Source organism: Equus przewalskii, chromosome 2, assembly GCF_037783145.1.
Source record: "Equus przewalskii isolate Varuska chromosome 2, EquPr2, whole genome shotgun sequence".
Lineage (NCBI taxonomy): Eukaryota > Metazoa > Chordata > Mammalia > Perissodactyla > Equidae > Equus > Equus przewalskii.
The window spans coordinates 97,147,903-97,165,170 of record NC_091832.1 but is presented as its reverse complement, the minus strand read 5'-3'; the positions used below and the strand labels follow the sequence as shown (position 1 = coordinate 97,165,170).

The 17,268-nt window shown below is 35.2% G+C and overlaps 1 long non-coding RNA gene across 1 annotated transcript in view; it reads right to left on the bottom strand.

Annotated features, from left to right (window-relative positions):
- The window catches only part of LOC139081813 (uncharacterized), a 189,011-nt gene that overhangs the window by 43,913 nt on the left and 127,830 nt on the right, over positions 1 to 17,268 (bottom strand). Inside the window, exons 10-11 of the long non-coding RNA XR_011537166.1 lie at positions 15,876 to 16,083; positions 4,847 to 4,946 (exon numbers count right to left, since the gene is read on the bottom strand). This is a non-coding gene — a long non-coding RNA (uncharacterized lncRNA). The remainder of the gene's footprint in view (positions 1 to 4,846; positions 4,947 to 15,875; positions 16,084 to 17,268) is intronic.

Genomic DNA, 17,268 nt, shown 5'->3' with positions numbered 1-17,268 from the left:
CATGGATTAACAGTGTTCAAAGAACTAGAATAAAATAAAATGCACTTGCCATCAGAATTATAACTCTAAGGCTCTTCCTAGCTGTATAATTCTGGCTCTCTTAAGAACAAACAAGTGTTGAGACATTACTTAAAGTATGTCATTGATTCAAATTAATCAACAAATAATTATAGCTGTATAAAATTTAGGAGTAGAAGGTGAAGCTAATAAAACGGATTGTTATTGACTCTTGGACACAGCTTGGAGTTTGATTATATATGTACATTTCTGAAGAAAATTTAAAGTAAGATACAAAATGCTATGGGACAAACCAATAATTCTATATTTTTAGTTGTTTGTTTTCTGGATTACTGGGGTATATCATGTTTAATATAATAATCTGCCTCAACAAGATACATTTTTGAATATAATTATTACTTTTCTCTACATCTACATGCTCTTGGCATGACATTTTTATTTCCCCTCAAGATTTATTTATCTGCTAGTACTCTTTTGGAATGTAATGGAAGTAAACAAGCAAGACTTTCCTATTTGTGCTATGAAAACTATTTTTACGGTAAACTGATTAAAGACAGAATGTCATTCTTTCTGCTTTCTATTGATTATCATTAACTACTGACTAGTTCAAAGAGTTTTAATAATTCTTACAATATAATAATGGTAATACAAAAACATATTATAAATTTGTATGTTCATTGGAAAAAACCTCTTTTCTTATTTGACTCATCAAAAAGTATTAACCACAAGTTCAGCAGGTATATGTAGAAAGAAAAGGTAATACTTTGGGGCCGGCCCGGTGGTGCAGCGGTTTTCACACGCTCTGCTTCTCAGCGGCCCACATATAAAGTAGAGGAAGATGGGCATGGATGCTAGCTCAGGGCCAGGCTTCCTCAGCAAAAAGAGGACTGGCAGTAGTTAGCTCAGTTTGCCCTTTATGTTTGAAGAGAAAAAAATCCGACAATATATTCTCATGAGACAAGTATAGACCACAAAGAATAAAACTTATTATCGGTTAAATGGTGTTCATACTGTAATACCACTGAATGAATTTTAAAACCAGTAAGTCAGAATTAGCAAGAATCATGCCCACTGATTTTATTTTCCTTTTATTTTATTAAAAAAAAATTAACAGCCTTATTCATGTATAATTGGCATACAATAAACAGTATATATTTAATTCTATAATTTGATAAGTTCTGACATATGTACATACCTGTGAAATTACCAAGACAATCATGAGAATGAAGACACACAACACACCCAAAAGTTTCCTCTTGACCCTTGCTAATCCCTTACTCACATATTTCCCAGACCTCTTCTAGCCCCTGGCAACCTCTGATCTGCCTTCTGTCACTATATATTAACTTGTATTTTATGGAATTTTACATAAATATAACCATATAGTATTAACTTTTTTTGGGTTTGACATCTTTCACTCATAATAATTATTTTGAGATTTATTCATTTTGTTACATGTATCACAAATTAATTCATTTTTATTGCTGAGTAGCATTCCATTGTATGAACGCACCACAATTTTTTCATCAGTTTACTGTGATAAATACTTGGATTGTTCCCAGTTTTTAGCTATTACATACAAAATGACCATGAACATATATGTGCAAATTTTTGTACGAAAATTTACTTTCATATGTCTTAGAAGAGGAATGGTTGGGAAATATAAAAGGCATAGGAATAACATTTTAAGAAACTGCCCAATTGTTTTCTAAAGTGGTTGTCCCATTTTCATTCCCAGTAGCAGTGTACAAGGGTAACAATTGCTCCAAATCCTCACCAACCATGACTGGATGTTTCCCTTTTAGACACTGTAATAGGTGTGCTGTGATATTTCATTATGGATTTAATTTTCATGACTCTAATGACTAAAAGTGTCTTTGTCATCTATAATTTTTTAGTAAAGTGCCTATTTAAAGTTTTGACTATTTTTTACATTCTGTTGTTTGTTTTCCAATTGTTGAGTTCTAAGAGTTCTTTCTGTATGCCAGATTCTAGTCCTCTGTTAGATGTGTGATTTGTAAATATTTTCTCCTGGTTTGAGGCTTGTCTTTTGAGTCTCTTAACAGTGTCTTTTAAAGAGCCGAAATTCTTATTACTAACAATAGTTTTCCTCTTTTATTTATGTGAATTCTTATTTTAGATCGTCATCATCATAATCAGTTGAAGGAGACCTCCAGTCTTATAAAGAGTAGCTAGAAACAGGTAAAATGTTATTACTTTTCAATTGAAGGCAGCCTCCCTTTGTGTTACCAACGTGCACTGTACTTTCCACACTTTCCCACAGTCATTCCCCAGAAAAAAATCTGAAGATTTTATTTCTGAAAGGAAGTGATATCAATATGTGAAAACATGCATCTCTCCAGAGTATTCTTGTCTGGAATATTCTAAATAGTCTTCCTTTTGGTATCATTGTTCTTAATTCCTTGCTTTCTACCTGTATGCAAATCTTTTTTGCCAGGTGGCTTTGTTGCATGTCCCATTAGAGTGATTGAAAGTACCCCTGACACTGTTAATGTTGAGTATGGACAAAGGACTTGCTTTGGCCAACGGAATATTAGTGGATGTGACACGAACAAGGTACTTATATGTGCTTAGGTGCTTTGGCTTTCCTCTCGTGTCCCTGTAAGTACCACAAAAGAAGTACGTTCCCTGTAGCTGTTGTTGCTTCAGTCTGGGCTTCAGAATGGATCAGTGGGATGGACCAGACCCTGACCTAAAGCCTGAAGCCAACCCAGTTGGGTCACGCTTCACCCTAAGACAGAGCTGATTCTGATGACTCTCAGAAAAAAGAGCAATAAAAATATATCTGGGGGCTGGCGCCGTGGCCCAGTGGTTAAGTTCTCGAGCTCCACTGCAGGTGGCCCAGTGTTTCATTGGTTCGAATCCTGGGCACGGACGTGGCACTGCTCATCAAACCATGCTGAGGCAGCATCCCACATGCCACAACAAGAACGACCCACAATGAAGAAAATACAACTATGTACTGGGGGGCTTTGGGGAGAAAAAGGAAAAAAAATAAAATCTTTAAAATATATATATATATATATATCTGTATTACTTTAAGCCTCTCAGTTACACAGCATTATTGCAGCAATAGTCAACTGCTATACTTATATACATACATTTTTGGATGATGCTGGGGTCTTAATATTCAAATCACCCATCTTTTATGAAGAAGTATTACTCCTCTTTTATGAAAAAGTGTCATTCTTATGAATGGAAAAAAATCTTCATTTCAAAGAAGAAGAAATCATGATACTGAGAGAAATTCTATAGACAAATTCTTGACTACATTTTTGAAAGAAAATTGGGAAAGAAATATTTTAGAGTAATAAGGATAATGATATCAACTAGCTACCCTTCCTTGAACTTTACATTCTTAGGCAGTTGGAGATCAATGTTTTACAGCTATTGCATCTTTTAAGGCTCATTAACACTCCTATGAAAAATGTCGGCTTATTAACAGCATGCATAAAGCAGTGTTTCTGAAAGCATGATCCCCAAACCAACAGCATCAACATCACTTGGGAGAATGTTGGAAATGCAAATTCTTGGGACCTACACAGACCTACTGAATCATAACCTCTGGGAATGAGGCACAAGAATCTGTACTTTAACAACCAGGCTATTCTAACGTACATTCAAGTTTGAGAACCACTGGTGATGAGGGAGGTGGGTGGGGGATACGGAGGTTAGGTAACTTATACAAACAAAACAGCTAATTAAGGTTTGGTTCAGGATTCTAACCAAGATATTGCACTCTAGAGCTTTCATTATGTGCTAGTGCTGTGTACATATAATCTTATTTAATATTCAGCAAACCTACAAATTAGACATTGTCATTACAATCTTTAGAGATGAGGAAACTGATCTCCCAAGTCAATAGTTAGTAGGTTGGGAGCTGGTCTCTACAATCAGATCTATTCAACTCTAAAGGCAATATTTTACAATTATACAAAACTTCATTCCCAAGAAATTTAATACAAGCAGGGGATCAAGAAAAGTTTTTCCATGTGTAGAATACAATCCCCCAGGATTACTCTAAGACCACTGCATAGAAAATACAAGACTGTGCTGTCAAGGTGTCAATGAGCTGTGTCTTAAACAGATAAGTAAAGAATGGGAAAACCTTCAATTTAGGAAATGCTTCTACAGAAACTATTTTGAAGACAGTTTTCTTGAAATTTACTTCAAGATTAATCTATTAATGAAAAAAGCACAGGAATGTAATGTTACATGTTAATTGGATATTTATCTTAGTTTTTGAAAGGCCATAAAATGCTATCCAATGGATCATTTTTTTTTTTTTTTTCTGAGGAAGATCAGCCCTGAGCTAACATCTGCTGCCAATCCTCCTCTATTCTTGATGAGGAAGACTGGCCGTGAGCTAACATCCGTGCCCATCCTCCTCTACTTTATATGTGGGACGCCTGCCACAGCGTGGCTTGACAAGTGGTGCCTAGGTCCGCAGCTGGGATCCAAACCAGCAAACCCCAGTCTGCCAGAGAAGAACATGTGAACTCAATCACTGTGCCACCAGGCTGGCCTCTCAGTGGACCATTTTTGGGGAGTATAAACTTTTGTTTGGCCCACAAAAAGTGGGTTTTTTGGTTTGTCTTCCATTTTTTGTTTTTAGTAAGAGCTTAAGTCTAAACTTAAAAATGAACAGGGGTTATATAAAAAAATCTATATATCCAACTTCTTTACAAAAACCAGTTCTGGCAACATTGGACTTAAGCTATGGATGATATGACAGGTAGAGCCACCTCTAGTAGAAGCCTTCTCTCTCCTGTTAACTGTTTCCTATTAACAAGTGCCATTGGAGTACCTGTCAAGAGTACAGGCTGGAATCAACCATCCTTGGGTTCCATCTCCACGTTACCATGTATTAGGTATGTGACCTTGGCCAAGTCCCACAGATTCCTCATCTACAAAATGGAGACAACAATAATAGACACCACATTAATTTATGAGAAATTAGTGATTTAATACATAAAAATGTTCAGATTATTTTCTGGCATCTACTAAATAAGTGTTCAGTAAAAGTTAGCTATTATTTATCATTACTCTTTTTCAGCAGTAAAGAATATTTACTATACTATACCATACTTTATTATACTCATGTTTTGCTCAGAGATAGGGCTATGAGTCAGTAGACTGAGTGTTCCCAGTAGAAGATAGATGATAGGTACTTTAGGATAATTAAAGGAAGATTTAATAAAAGGACTATCGAAAAAGATGAGGAGTGTGCAAGGAACGCCCAGGGAACAGTGGAAGCTGTCACCCATCCTAGGCCTGAAAGGCAAGGAAAGGGCCATCAGCTTCCTGAAGGAGGGAAACAATTATGTGGAGAGGGATGACTCAAAAAGAGCTGTGGCTTTTGGCTAAGGAAAGCAGGCAGCTAGAGAAGATCCTGTAGGGAGAGAGTCAGCAGAGTAAATCCTGAGATCTCCTCTCTCTCTGTTCTCATAACTGAACTCAACTCAAAACTAGAGGGCTAAGGAGCTCAATAGTATAGCCTGTACAGTCAGCCTTAGGGCGGAGAGACAGCAGGGTGAGGATTGCTAAAAAGCAGAATTCAACTGAGTAAATTTGAAGATCTAATTGGTTTATTTAATGATTCATGAATCAGGCAGCATCCCATCTTAGCATATAGAAAGGAGCTCCAAGAAGCTATACAAAATGAAAGGCTTTTATAGGCAGAAGGGTGTGGAGAAAGGAAGTTTCTAGCAAAAAATGGATTGTTTCAAGCAAGGTCACCTTCCTTTGGGGGAAGGCAGGGGTCTATAAGGCAGATTACATCACTTGTGCTGACCAGGTAACTCCAGATCAACTCATTAAAGGTCACGTTTCTGGGAGAGGCTCAAACTGCAATTACACAGTTTGCTGATGTAGAACTTAGAACAAGTGACTCCGTTTTGGACCTGTTGTTTCCTTTTTAGCAGGATTAATGGAAGAAATTCACGTATATAAGTTAGAAGACTGCCCAGCATATAATAACCATGCAGTAATACTACACTATTATTAATCATGTATTTTCTAGAGCCTCATGGCTTCTACAAAATCATTATATATTTTTGCTTTTTGTCCCTTTATTATCTGGCTCCCCTTAATTTGTCACACCTTCAAACCCTTTATAAAGTGGATATTGGTGATTAAGATAATTTTCATCCAGATAAAGTAGATTTCAATTTCTATTACCTTAAAAGTAATAGAAAGCCAGCTTATAGCTGATTAAATTTGAAAGTTCCAATAAGCTTGGTCTAGGTCACTGGGATCACATGATACAAAGCGGCAGCTCTTTGCCCAAAAGAATTTCCTAGGGCTCTTGGGTTTTGGCATCCATCTGAATCCCCCCAAGGCCCTTTGTTTGACGGAACTATCAGCTCTTTAAAGTGGCTATGTATTGTGATGTAAAACAATGTATTCTTTTTTACAAGAGTGTCTTTTAAGACAGGTCACAAGAGAAAAGGCCTGCATGTGCTGACCATAGACCTCCCTGCCTCCAATTAGCTACACACCTTCCTGTTGAATGCTCAGCAAGCCAAGCCAACACAACATCTTCCAATTAGCATGTCAGTTTCTCCCACTTAAATATGGTTAAGCATCAAAAGATTGCCAGATATCTGAAGAGACTCTATCACGAAGGACAGAGCCAAAAATAAGAAAAAAAATTTTTAAAGGACTTCGGGTAAAACAAACAAACAAAAATAGCAGAAGAAAAGATAAAACAAATTAAAAATCAATTAACATCCTCAGAGAAATAAGAGATCTCTGATGCATGAAACAAAACAGCCCAGACAAGCTGAAATAGAGAATTTTGTTCTGAAAAACAGCAATTGTAACTGAGAGCATAGACAAATCTTACTACAGAGAAACAAAAAAAAGGAATATCTATACATTTAAAAGGATAAGTCCCTGTGAGTCCTTCTCATGAATGTGTCCTTGAATTCTAGCTACCAACTTTCTCTCTTCAGATAGCACTGTACAAAAAAAAGATAATGTGTTGTTTTCTTGTTATTGAGTAACTTGCAGAAAACGATTAAGACTTCCTTACTTTTGAAAACTATAGCTGGACCAGTTGGACAGACTACTCAAGTTTTTTTTTTTTTTCAGGGTGCAAAGTAGGTATGTGTTTATGTGCACACATGTTTGTCTGTGTCTCTATTTCCCCCCATCTGTGTGATAAAACACACCTCTCATCATAATGGCACCAGGACGAAGCATAAGCTTTGTTTTCACACTTCACATACGTTAACATTTTCTCCCAAGTATAAGTAAACCATTTTTTAATTAAAAACAATCACTTCTGTGGAAAAATGGAGTTTGAAGTATTGTGATTATCCGACAGACTGAATAAAGTCACTAGGCACTTATGTGGAGAATTATTAAAAAAAAAAAAGTTGATCATGCAGGAAGAAAGATTTCCAAGAAATTCCTGATCAAAGCTTGCATTTCACTGTTACATCTTAGTTGTCAATTACATTACAAAGAAAAGTATAAAGTCATTTTGATTATTATCAAAACTTTATAACCCTCAAACCAGAAAATAACGTTTCATAGGGTTTGAGAGTTAAATATAACGTTAGAAGGCACTGAGTCCTACTCTCAGAAAACTGAATTCCAAAGAAGGTAAATGACTTCCTAGGATCTCATATCTTTTCTTTCTTTATTTATTTACTTAAAGTCATTTTTTTTTTTTGGTAACGAAGATTGTCCTGAGCTAACATCTGTTGCCAATCTTCCTCCTTTTGCTTGAAGAAGACTGTTGCTGAGCTAACATCCAAGCCAATCTTCCTCTATTTTGAATGAGATGCCACCATAGGATGGCTTGATGAGCACTGTGTATATACACACCTGGGATCTGAATCCCTGAAACCTATGCTGCTGAAGTGGTATACACAAACTTAACCATTACACCACCTGGCCAGCCCCAAGGATCTCATTTGTTTTAAAGACAGAGGCAAAACACAACCCAAATTCTTATGTAATCCTAACTGTATAGATTTTCCAAATTATCAGTATACTTAAATAACACTTTGTGTTTCAAAAGCTGAAATGAAGCCATTTCATCAGCAGACCTGCATCCAAATTTCCACTCCCTTTCTCATGATGTGACACTGGGAAAATAAATATTTTGGAGTTTTTAGATGTAAAACTGGAATCTTGATTTCTACTGTATTTTATGTTTTATTTCTTTCTCATTTCTTGGAATGCAATATGAAGGTTTTTTGTTTATAGTCAAGTGTTATACACATTTCATTTTGTTTTGTTGCTTTATGATTCATTCACTCATTGGATGACGATTTTCTGAAGGCCTTGTTTTGAACAGTGTGCATGTAGAACTAAATTAGGCACGATGCAAAACCCCAGTGAGCTTTCCATCTATTAGAAAGAAACTGACACGCAAACTCAATGCAATATTAAGATCCTGGAGTCTATATAGAAGTAAACAAAAGGTTCAGTTGCAGAAAAAGGAAAGAGTGGTAAACTATGACTCTGGAATCCATAAAATACTTCACAGAGAAGGTTATATGGATTAACTCTTGAAAGATGAGTAGATTTTATCTGTAGACAAAACGCAGTGTGCAGACTGTAGTGATGGTAGGTATAAGGGGGCAATTGTATGGCGGAAGAGCATTTCAAAAAGAGAGACCATTTTTAGCAAAATCAAATTTTAAGGACTGCAAAGATAAGATTTTTAATACTTAATGGTGATATCTGAGGAGAACTTCAGTAAGAGACGATGCTGGAAAGCCAGTAAAGGCAGAACTTGATGTCTTCTCAGGCAATATTTAAGTGGCTGGATATTTTGTTTTCCTTCTATAGACAAAAATGAGTAAATGAAGCAAATAGTAGAATATTTTTATTGTATAAATATATGAAAATTGTGAGTATGGATTTGATGGGATAAATATTCAATTCTAGGAGACTAGTTTGGTAATTATTACAGTTGTCCACTCCTTAAAGTGAATACAATCATTTATGGGAATGTGACAGACTGATTTGGTGCACGTGCTTTAGTTGGGGTAGATTAGAAAGTGACGGTCACACACAGAATTTGGGAAAGAGAGAACTATTTTCTGGTCACTGACTTTCATTATCATGCAAATTATGATACCATTCCCCGAGACGGGGACTCCTAGTAAATCCGCAAGTTTAGCAGGCAGAAAGGAGAGGAGCACTAAAGCAAATTCTTCAGAAAAAATGCAAATGTTGATTAGACAGTTACATATGTGGGTGAAACTCAGAAGAAGAAAAACATTGTATGGAATATAGACTATCAGCCGGGTTGAACACAGGTAATGAGAAGAAAAGAATAGCGATAGTAAAATTTCACGGGAGTTTTTTTTTTTTTTTTAAATATTGATAAATAATGGAACATTTTGGTAATACCAAATACAGATATCACAGATAAAGTCTAAATTTCACCTGAGCTTCACAAATGTACTATGAAAGGTAATGCACTTCCAATTTAAGTTTGCTGAATCTTTAAGTGGCTCTGATATTTTTCTTCACTTTACTTTTATGAGAAAGAGCTATAACGGAGCAACAAGCTCCAAAAGTACATATTTAAAACAGTGAGTGTAAGATTTTTACTTGCTATACACATTCAGAATCAATTTTCATCTGTACATGAAAATGTTGCCAGTAGTCCTTGAAATATTCTCAATAATCATGAAATATTTGCTTAAAATTAGAAAATTCTTAGTCGTAAAAAATTACTAATTATTTTACCCAACTCTTCCAAGAAACAAACACTTTGACTCCTTTTTTTTCACTCTGATGGATTGCATTATTCATATGATTGAATGAGCGAGTAGGTAATGGAGCGGCATAACTTACAGGATTTCTCTAGAATCATAATCAGACATTCACTCAGATGTTTGATGTTTCCCTGGGTAATAGTCAAGCAGCTGTCATCAAACATTTTTTTTGTTTTTTTCCCAGTGGAACAAGCCATATCCACGTATCTTAGATTTGTTGCTCTGCATCATTGGTTGGAGTCAAAAAAACTATTCAATCTGGTAAGAATTTCAGTATATTCATAACAAGGACAGTAATGCCAAATGCCCAGAACTACTTCCATGATCAAACTATGTGTCTGGGTGTGTGTGCAGAGGAATTTATATCACAGTGATCATGATACCATATGTCTATTTTATAAAAGCTCTTTTTAAATTCTTACACTATCATTCTACATAGACCTTCTGTGTTTCAGATGTCTGGGGGCTTAACTGTCACCTAAAAGCTCAATTGTGATTATGATTATTCAATTTGATACTTCCAATTTTTATCCGTTTTGCCTATTAAAAATATATTTTTCAATTATTTTAAATCTAAAAGCTTTGATTTGATTATCAACCTAAGGAATATGATACGTGATTGACATGACACGTTTAATTAGTTTGATGAATATATACGGTTGGTTTAACTTTGCTTACTGTATATTTAAAAGGTAAAGCTTTTTCTTTTTTTATCCACTATCTTAAAATGTACCTTAGTCTATGCCAACAATATAAAGTAAATTACTTAATCAACCACCCCTAAAATGCTAGGCTAAAAATATTTTTTATCATAACATGTAATTCACAATATGTCTGAAAATGTACCAAAATATTTCACTTCACTTTGCATGTGGAAACTCAAGCTAAGACAAACCAGAAACGCACCTTTCTATTGAGAAAATGTTCCTCTCAGGAAAACATGTCATAATGATGAACCAGATATTAATCAATAAATTATATACTATATTGGCCACTATGTAGATCATGTATACCTATATAATACATGCTTTAGTCAAAGGAAAAATAAATTGGCAAAACATATCGTGCAGGTTGTTTCTTTAAGTTCTGTTATTGATGATCTAAACTTTGAGAGTGAGAAAGGGCACCCTTCCTATAAAGTTGCTATCCCTATGAAACTTCCTAAAAAATACATGAATATCTCCACCAGGAAAAGAGTAGATACAATCTATATTTGAATTTAAATATTATAGCAGTTTACAGTACTGCTCGCTATGAACTGACTAGAAGAATGTTTTTCTAACTACTCTTAGTCAAACTCTGCCAATCTAAATAAGATAAACTAATTGATAAATAGCAATGATAGGTACACCATACTCATGATTCAGACACCTTGGGGGAGCAATGGACCAGTAAAAGCCAGGCCTACTTATAATGGACTAGAGCCAGGATCCAGGCAAGGAGTAGCGGGTGGAGGGGGATGATAACTGGTCTAGCCTGGTAAACAATTCTATACAGATCAAAAATTCTATCTTCTAGTCCACCCCACCATTACCACCCTGAATGTGTGAGCACATTGGCTCAGAGTGATCATATTTGTGCTATGGAGAAAGATAGCTGTCATTTCAAGGATAGTGATAATTCTCCTGCTAAAAAACATATGGCCAATACTACTCAACTTTGATTAAGTAGAGTAGCAATCTCTATTTGTGATGAAACTTGGTGTAAGTATAGAGTGACTTTTCTGCCCAGTTTGGCTATGAGTAGCAGATATTCATAATATGAGTCTTTTAACCAAAGTAAGAGTTTATTCCTTTCTCACATAAACATTTTAAGGAATAAAATCCAGGCCTGCAATGGAGGCTTTGCTCTGAGTCCTCAGGGATTTAGGTTACTTCTATTATGCTTCTTAGCCCTGTGCTAACTCCATTCTTAGCGTTAACCTCATCATCCAAGATGGCTGATCCAGTTCCAGTCATATTCTCAGCATTCCAGAGAGTGGGAAGAAGGAAGATACAAATAACAATAGACAGGAACCTTTCATTTTTAAAGGTTTATGGAACAGGACATTTTCTGACTACAATCCATTGACCACACCCAAGTGTGAGAGAGGATGAGAAGTGTAAACTGTTTTCAGAGTAGCCATATATCTACTCATTCATTCTATCACTAGGTAAGAATGTTTGAATAAATGTTGAGAAGAAAACTGTAGTCTGTACACAATGTTCCAAAATATTGAAAACGTGTAGCCCAAACTATACATATTAAAATTATATTATAAAAGAGTATTTGGCGAAATGAAAGTGTTGGGATGTTAAATCATTGATTATGAAACAAAATTTTGAAATAATGCATAATTAATTTATCATATCCACAGAGAACAAAAATTAGAATAATTAAATAATCCACATAATATTATTAAAACTCATTATTCCAAAGTAACAGAATTGTGGAAATAAAAGGTCATTGTAATATAGGGATTAAGAACTCTGGGTTTTCATTTGTGACAACATGGATTGACCTTGAGGGTATTATGCCAAGTGAAAGAAGTCAGACAGGGAAAGACAAATACTCTATGATTTCACTTATATGTGGAATCTAAAAAAAAAAAAACAAAACAAACAAACAAAACAAATCAAAATAAAACAAAACCAAGCTCATAGATACAGAAAACAGCTTAGATGTTGCCAGAGGGGAGAGAGGGTAGAGGGTACAAAATGGATGAAGGGGTTCAAAAGATACAAACTACCAGGGGGCTGGCCCAGTGTTGCAGCAGTTAAGTTCTCAAGCTCAGCTTTGGCAGCCTGGGGTTCGCGGGTTCTGATTCTGGGTGTGGACCTACATACCACTTATCAAGCCATGCTGTGGCAGGCTTGTCACATGTAAAGTAGAGGGAGATGGGCACAGCTGTTAGCTCGGGGCCAGTCTTCCTCAGCAAAAAGAGGAGGATTGGCAGCAGATGTTAGCTCAGGGCTAATGTTCATTAAAAAAAAAAAGAAAAAAGAAATAAAATGATACTAACTACCAGGTAAAAATAAATAAATCATAGGGATATAATACACAGCATGGTGACTATAGTTAATAATACTGTATTTTGTATTTGAAAGTTGCTAAGAGAGTAAAACTTAAAAGTTCTCATAACAAGAAAAACAAATTTGTAACTATATATGGTGACCCATGGTAAGTAGACTTATCATGATGATCATTTTGCAGCATATACAAATATCGAATCATTATGATGTACATCTGAAACTAATGTAATGTTATATGTCAATTATACCTTAATAAAAAATTTAAAAAAAATAACTCTGGCTTCTGGTGCAGATCTATCTTTAGAATCTGACTCTAACCTTCATTAGCTATACATTTCTGAGCACCTTATTTAACCTTTTTGTACCTGAGTCTTCTCATATGTAAAAAGGAAAGAATAATATTACCTATCTCATAAGGTTGTTGGAAGGATTAAAAGAGTTATTATATGTAAAGATCTCAAAATTATACATGGCATATAATAAGAATTCACCAAATATTAGTTATCTGTATATCTAAGTGGTTTTAATTTATTTTGATTTTTGCTTACCAGCATTTTTAATATATTATATTTAATATTTTATTTTTAATAAAAGTTATATATGATAAATGGATATATACACATATATATATGTATATGAAATACATTCTGAAGTACAGAGGATGTTATAAGAAATAAAGCAAGAAATCTCAATCTCCAATATTTAGATAGAAAGTCCTAATAGTCTTCTATGACTAATATCTAGGGTGGAAATTTATAGCCATTTCTAAAACTTTCCTAGGTAAAAGAGGACATGGCTATGTGTGCTCGCTTAAGTCAAAACATGACAATATCAATAATATCATCTCATTCACTTACATAGCATTTGCCCTGTAGAAACAGTCCATAAGCCCAAGATTAGGAAACGGTATTGCAAATGCTGCAAGTGGTTGTGGTAAAACCATAGGACCGAATTTACATCAGTGGCTGCATGGTAAAAATACCTATGTATAAACCCAGTATGTTAAGCATTGGACTGAGTGTTTAAGAGAAAGTATGATTAGAAAGCAATGCCATAAATTAAGAAAAGTAAAAGGATTAAAGAACTCCAGAACAAATATGGCTCTGTGCGGGTAATGATCACTGCTGTAATTGCACATCACTGATGCAGTTTCTATTTCTCTACATGGACAGGAAAAAGAAACCTAACAACAGCCCACGAGCTATCTGCATTTCATCACAATCATTTAATTTTTTTAATAAATTGAAACAACGATCTCAATTTTGTCTCCGTTCAAAATTATAATTTCACGTAAAGGATTTCCTCTCCCTCCCTGTTGGGCTAATTTAGAGTAAAACTAGACTTTTACAATCGAGATCTGACATACGCCGTTTTAACCGGCAACACAGAGGATTTAAAATTAACTGTAGAGAACTGTAAATGAAATAGAGGGCTTGCAATTGACTGTAGGGATGTAAATAAAGAATAAATCAGGCAAAGAAACATCAGCTCCCCTCAATGATCAGAGAAATTCAACCTATAGCAATTTTTGTCCTAACTATTCAGAGAACTGCTGCTCTCTAAAGCTGTTACAGATAGGCTTGCAAAATCATTCTTTCAGAGCACAATAATTTGAGAACCACAAATTCTCAAATTGAACTCCACAACTGTCTCCTGAAGTCAGACTGTGAAGCCAACCAATTTAAATCATATCTCATTTTCTTGCTGAGTAGATATTTCCTTCTTGTCTCTTAAATGAGCAAAACTCTAGAAATCATAGTTTTTAAATTGTTTAATAAAGGCTTTTAACAAGAAAGATGCCTCAAACGGGTAAGCCATGGATTTTGAAGAGTTGACAGTTAGGTTGAGACTGCTTTCTCAGTTACTTGCCAGTGCTATATTTTGAGCAAATAATTGGATAACACTTTTCTTTCCTCCGCAAAGTCTCAGGATTTTGCAGTGACATTCCCAGTGTCAGCAGTGGCTTCACCAACAGTTACGTAAAATGTGAAGATGCCACCAGGAAGTCCTGTTTCACACTTCAGCAAACTAATGCTAGTGGATGTGTGGGTGTGTAGGTGTGTGGGTGTGGAAAAATAAGCTGTATAGTATAGCAAAGTTTGTAATGGAATGTTTAAAAAAAAAAGGGTTCCCAAAATATCATTCTGTAGGCAGGGGACAACCTAGTGATTCTGTGAAAAATGAACACTTTTGAGGAAGAAGGTTTGTTTTTGCAACGGTTTCAGGCAAAATTTTTTCTAATGCTAACATGAAATATTCAATGGAGAATAGAAATCATATTGCAGATGGTAAATGATCTAACATCAATTCCAGTCTTCCTATGCCTCACAGGTAGAGCTTTCAGAGGGGCCAGATAAAGCTACAATTTCCATGAATAAATAGAACCCTATACCAGGATTATTTAAGTAAGAAGCAAAGTAAATGGGCTACAGTACGCTAGAAATAAAATGCCATATTTAAAATTTCTGGGCACACTGGAGAAATGAGTGAAGAAAACATGAGTATAACTTAAAATGCATTTTTGATTAAAAACAATAAGCATGACAATTCTATCTTTGTTTCTGAGTAGGCTCTATTCCAAGCAAACACAACAATGATATTGATGTAAGACTGTCAAATTAGACACATCTTAATTATCTTACAAATGCATGTTTTTGGTATATGATTTTGCCAGTTTGCAGAAAATCTGTTCCTAAACTGTTGGATGGCATATGACTTTATGTTACTCCCGCCACACTGCAAGAAAGAAGTATTCTGCATAAAATATTTCTGGTGTAGTTCAGCAAGATGGCTCCTATCACTCAAAATATCATCTTACTGAATACCGGCTTTCATTTTCAAAGCAATTTCAAGTTTGTGGTTCCAAAAAACAATGGTAGGATTTCTACTTTCACCTCTGATATGTAAAAAGCTTTGAAGACATCACTTCATTCTCTACAAGTAAAATAATAAAAGTGGAACAAACAAAAAATCAGTAACTTTTCTTGGACCCATGAGAGAATTGAAGTGCCAGGATAAACTACCTCCCTGAGATGTGGAGAAACAAGTGAACTTGGAGTCATAGTAAAGACCTCCTCACCTGGAGCAGAAGCCACTGGAGTCACAAGCTGACAGGCACAATTAAATGGTAATTTTGAGGAATTGTTGGAGGCTAAGTGTGGACTTATGTGAAAGGGAGAAACTTCTCAGGTCTGCAGTCTTCAGGAGATCCCCAGGCTTTCATGGGATTTATTTTCAAGAACCTCAGGTTCTCATGGTGAAGACGCAAGAAAGATCCCCTCCTGGCTCTAGGAAAGGGAGGAGAAGAGTAATCTTGTTAATTACATCACTACACTAGGAGCATTCTCTCTAACAAAGGCCCACTGTCCTGGGAAAGACTTTACTAGAGTCTTATCCCAGAGGCTTGATAGAAGGGCATTCCTCTCACTTTAGCCCACTCCAGATTTCCTGTCTCACATAAGGAAGGAAAAACTTAAACAAGAGGAAAATCTTTTGAAGGTCAAAGCCAGAGAAACAGGCCCATTAAAGACTGAGATAAATTGGAAGGTTACAGAAGCCTCTCTTCTCAACACCTTAACACTACCAACAGGACTCAAATATAACAATAGTGGATTACAGCTGAAAAAGACACAGACTCTTTCAGAGGAGTACTAAGGAAGCCCAGATTTAGAGGAGTGACAAAAACAGGGACAACAGAGAAACTTAAAGCTTCTGGTATGTAAATTGCACGAACAATAAACAAAGCCCAACTCCTATACCAACAATTTACCTTTGTCCTATTATCCTATGCAACATGTTTGGTTTCTATCTAGAATCATATCATGTCAAAGGCTAGGGAAAAAAGTGTCTAAAGAGATAAAGCAAGTATGAGAACAACACTCAGATATAACACAGATGCTGGAACTATCAGACAACATAAAAATAACTATGATTAATATGCTAATAGATAAACCAGATAACAAGAAAAAATAAATGGGTAATATAAGTAGACACGTGGAAATTTTGAGAGAGAATCAAAGGAAATGCTACAAATAAAAAATATCTTAACAAAAATGAAGAATGTCTTCGAAGAATGTCTCATTAATATATGGGACTTAGGAAAGAATCAGTGAGCTTGAAAGATACGTCAATATAAAACTTGCCAGATTTAAATTAAAAAAGAGATTAAAAAAATGGAACAGAAGTTCCAAGAACTGAGGGAAAAATTTAAGAGCTATAACATACACATAATGGAAATAAAAGAAAAAGAAGAAAGAATGGAGCACAAGAAATATTTGAAGCAATAATGGCTGTGAAATTTCCAATATTAATGAAAGATTAAAAACCACAGATCCAGGAAGCTCAGACAACCCAAAGTAGTATAAATACCAAAAAAACAAAAACTAAACCTAGGCATATCATATTCAAACTGCAAACAAAATCAAGGGTATATTGTATTCAAACTCCAAAAAAAATGGAAAAAAGGCAAAGAT